This window comes from Mauremys reevesii, linkage group 14 (assembly GCF_016161935.1).
Source record: "Mauremys reevesii isolate NIE-2019 linkage group 14, ASM1616193v1, whole genome shotgun sequence".
Classification (NCBI taxonomy): domain Eukaryota; kingdom Metazoa; phylum Chordata; order Testudines; family Geoemydidae; genus Mauremys; species Mauremys reevesii.
The window spans coordinates 31,847,504-31,852,082 of record NC_052636.1 but is presented as its reverse complement, the minus strand read 5'-3'; the positions used below and the strand labels follow the sequence as shown (position 1 = coordinate 31,852,082).

At 54.3% G+C, this 4,579-nt stretch overlaps 2 non-coding genes across 2 annotated transcripts; one reads left to right on the top strand and one right to left on the bottom strand.

Moving 5' to 3' along the window:
• The first annotated feature begins 2,797 nt into the window (after positions 1–2,797).
• TRNAV-AAC lies at positions 2,798–2,870 on the top strand. Its single transcript has one exon. It is a non-coding gene; the product is annotated as a tRNA-Val (tRNA).
• A 796-nt stretch (positions 2,871–3,666) lies between these two features.
• Positions 3,667–3,748, bottom strand: TRNAS-GCU. The gene has a single exon. It is a non-coding gene; the product is annotated as a tRNA-Ser (tRNA).
• Between the last annotated feature and the right edge of the window lie 831 nt (positions 3,749–4,579).

Below are 4,579 nucleotides of genomic sequence, written 5' to 3'. Positions count from 1 at the left end.
CGCTAAGCAGGGGCTGGTGATGCCAAAGCCCAGGGAAAGGGAGAACAAGTGCGGGGGCCCCAGCACCGGAACCCTGCCCCCCCACTTCTGTGTGTGGCTCCGCCCCCTTCCACACCTTCCACCCACTGTCACCTCTGTTCCACCCCTTCCCCCACTGGCCCCACCCTGTCACTCCTTTACCCCGGCCCCGCTGCGGCCCCGAGACCAGAGACGCTCTGTGCCCCTGCTGCAGCCCCCGGGCCGTAGCAGGGAGTGGGAGCTCTGCCAGCCCTGGGGCTGACATGGGGGAGACTTTTCCAGGGGGCCCAATTTGGCCAGGGCCCCTAGTCATGGGCCCCACTGCCCCCTTGGCAACGCAAGGTTTGGGGAGGCTGAGCCCCCCCGAACCTCCATTACGAGCCGCCCAGGCTACCTCTGCTCAGTGAGTGGCCAGTCTCCCTGTGTCTCTGCTGTTCGTGCTGGGGAGCCCGGCTGGCCTTAGGGGTGGGGCCCCCAGCAGCCGCCCAGGGCTCCAAGGGGTCAAAGGGCACCATGTGGCAGCGCAAAGGTGCTCACTGCTCTCCCCTGCCCCAGTGCTCCTCCGTGGTCCCCTCAGTTTATTTCCTCTCCATTTTCTGCTCCTTCCTTCAATTCTAGAAACCTCCCTTGTGTGTCAGACGGTGCAGTGACGCCCTTCCCACCCCAGGCCTCTGGAGCAGAAAGATCCCAGGAGCTGAGGATGGATCCAGGGGTGAGCAGCTGGCAGGAAGGAGTCCTAACAGCTCTTCTGGGAGCGCAGGGGAGGAATGACTCCCCCTTCTCTAGCTTCTCCACGTGGGGCTCTGGGGAGCAGGAAGGGTTGTGAGATAAATTCCTGTAACCCTTCTGCCCCTCTGAGTTGGCAGAAACAAGGGCCGGGTTCAGTATCTAGGGGTTCTGTTTCAACAACACAATGCAAAACTGGCTCGAGCTCCCACCCAATGACCTGGGACAATTACATACCACCCCCCCCCGGGCGCCTCTAGGAGGCAAAACTTCCCCTCTCGCAAGCAGGGAGTCTGAGCCGCTCCACTCCACCAGCCGTTCCATGAACCACTCCAGTGGTCCCTGCAAACTGCTCTGCTGGGGCAGCAAAGAGCCACCAAATGTTCTGAGGGCTGGAGAAAAATGCCTTCTAGGGAGCTATTGAAAGAGCTCAACCTGTTTAGCTGATCAAAAGAAGATTGAAAGGTGACTTCATTGAAGTGCTGAAGTGCCTTAATGGAGAGAAAGGATTGGGCATTAATGGGCTCTTTAATCGAGCAGAGAAAGGCATAACAAGACCCAATGGCTGGAAGGTGAAAAGAGACAAATTTATATTACAACTAAGGCACAAATATACAACAGCGAGGATGATTCACCACAGGAACAAGCTACCAGGGGAAGTGGTGGATTCTCCATCTCCTGATGTCATTTAATGAAGACTAGATGCCTTTCTGGAATGTGTTTGCCCCAAAAGTAGCTCTTGTGTCCTACAGGAGGCCTGTGATATGCAGGGGGTCAGATTAGATGCTCTAATGGTCTCTTCTTTCCATAAAGTCGACTAATTTCTGAAAAACTGAATGTAGCTTTGGGAGCAGCGTCTGATGTTTCCCTGTCTAGCCAGCTTGCTGCCTAGAACGAACGCTCCTTGAGTGGGGTGATCCACAGGGAGTAGCTCAAACCTCCAAAGTGCCTGGCCAGGGGCAGGACATTGGCACAGCAAGGGAGGGGTGTGGCAGTGACATCACAAAGGCCTTTGGCAGGACCTCAGCCTATTGGTCCAAGGTGGTGGGGAGGTGGTGACCTCACAGAGAGCTGCTGACATCAGCCAGGCAGGACAGGGACGAGGGGCCAGGGAAACCTCAGAGACCCCTGTGGCTTTGCTGCAGCAAGTCTCCTTCTCCAGGTCTCTCTCTGAGGACTGAGGGAGTATTCGGGTTCACGGACGTGAGCGCCAGAAGGAACCTCTTTCGAGTTTTCTCCTTCCCTTTTAGTGATTTTACTAGAAAACAGCCGTCCCTGTTTAGAAGGTAAGAGTCTCCTCGGGGTTTGAAACCTGTTCAGTCTGATCCATCTGGTGAGAGTTGAATTTTGGGTGTGGAAAACACGAGCTTAAGGAGGCAGAATGTTATTCTGCACCTGGGATTTTGTCCCTTAGAATCGCTGGGGACATTAGGGTTTGTCCTTTTTGTTTCACCTCTTCCTCCATCCCTCCCTCCCTCCTTTCTCTTCATCTCTTGCTTCCTTTGTCCTTTCTCCTGTTCCCCTCCCAACACCAGGTTTTTTTTCTCCTGCTAATAACAGCTCACGTTAACTGTCGCTATAGTGTGTATGGCAACACCCATACACACGTTAACTGTCGTTATAGTTACACCCATTTTTTTCATGTATTCTCTGTGTGTGTGTATATATATATTCCTACTGTATTTTTAACTGCATGCATCCAAGGAAGTGGGTTTTAGCCCACAAAAGCTTATGCTCAAATACATTTGTTAGTCTGTAAGGTGCCACATGTTCTCCTTGTTCTTTTTGCAGATACATTAATGGAGGTTAAGTCCATTAATGGATATCAGCCAGGATGGGTAAGGAATGGTGTCCCTAGCCTATGTTTGTCAGAGGGTGGATGGATGGCAGGAGAGAGATCACTTGATCATTACTTGTTAGGGTCACTCCCTCTGGGGCACCTGGCATTGGCCACTGTTGACAGATAGGATATGGGGTTGGATGGACCTTTGGTCTGACCCAGTCTGGCCATTCTTATGTTCTTATGAAGGGAGGGGCAGAGTCCTGTGAAAGAGTTTCTGTAGTGTAGTGGTTATCACATTTGCCTAACACGCAAAAGGTCCCTGGTTCAAAACCAGGCAGAAACATGCTGGCTTAATTTTTCCCAGCTCCGAGTGGCCTGTCCCTGCTGTTGTAGGAGCAGCAGTGATTTCTATGCTCAAAAGGTCTGTTATACTTCCCCTCCCCCTCGCTTTTGTCTCCTCTCCCTCTCTGAATGCCTGTGAAGTGGCTTTCCCCCTCCTGCAATGCTTGTGGGATGAAGGGGCTGGTTGAACAGCTGGAAGAGCAGAAGAGCTCCCAGGTAGACAAGGTGTCTGGGACTCTCATTAGGCAGCACTCACACACCCAGAGCAGGGACACTGCATGGACACTGGCTGAGGTGGAGTGTGACCCACCAGATGCAGCCAAGTCATCTCCAGTCGCAGGCCATGAGGAGCAGGTCCGTAAAAGGGGAAGGGGCCCTGTGCTCAGGAGTCACTCACAAGCTTGTACCTCCAGTGAATGCCCTTCGCCCCGACCGCCTGGCCAGTGGTTCGCTGTGTTACATTCCATCGCGCCTCGGGAAGACTTACCTTCATCGCACCATCCATCGCGGAGCTGGGGGACATTTACTTTGTGCAGAATCCTGACATCTCCAGTGCCAGGCCTGTCCTGGGAGCGCGAGTGTGTGAGTGTGAGTGTGATCCCCCCCATCTCTTCTTTTGAGCTTAGCTATCAATATAATAAATGTGCTGCTTTCTGCCAAACTCTGGGGGGTCATTAGTCCTCCCTACACTTACTAGCTGGCCCAATTTTGGGTAACAGAAGCAACATTGCTGGATCTGTCATTGTACCAAGGGGGGAGATGGTTGTCTATAAAGGAGGGTGAAGGCTAAATGCAGCTGATGAGAATGGGATTTGAACCCATGCGTGTAGAGCACAATAGATTAGCAGTCCATCACCTTAACCACTCAGCCACCTCATCTGAGCTGCTAAAATAGGGACAGGAGGAGAAATCAAAGTCCGGCAGAGATAGGGACACTAAGCAGTTTCCCAATACTAAGCGTAAGCAGGGTCTGAATGAGCTCCCCCCTCACATCTAGTGAGGAGCTGGGGGAAGACTTCAGGAACAGGCCGTGTTTGCACAGACACCCCTACTCTGCCTAGCTATGCAGCATGGTGGGGCCGCTTCCCCAAAATGACCAGTTTGGGATGATGGTGGGTAACAAATCACTTTAGGATTGAGTGGAATGAAATGTTATTCTCCTCCCTGTACGAGTGAAGGGCAGCAGAACGTACCTAGGCCGTCCTGACGGAGGGGTGGGTGGGGGAGGAATCGCTTTAATTGGACTGCAGAGAAGTGAATGAGGACGTCACCCTAACCCAGTGGGCCCCAAACATTTCACACTGCGCCCTCGTATCCATGGCTGTGGCCCCTCGGAAGCCGCGGTCGAGAACCGGGGCTGGGAGTGGGGCCGCAGCTTGCTGGGGAGAGGGGTGCGGACAGGGGTAAGGGGGTTGAGGCCGGGCTGGGAGCCAGGGGCCCAGGCTGAGGGTGGGTTGGGGAAGAGATGGGGCTGAGTGGGGCTCCCTCCCTGCCCTCCATGGGGGCTGGCTCAGGCCCTGAGGTGCCCCCATCAATCTTCCTCTGTGTCCCCCTAGGAGTCATGCCCCACATTTTGGGGACCACTGACCCCTACTCGCTAAGCAGGGGCTAGTGATGCCAAAGCCCAGGGAAAGGGAGAACAAGTGCGGGGGCCCCAGCACCGGAACCCTGCCCCCCCACTTCTGTGTGTGGCTCCGCCCCCTTCCACCC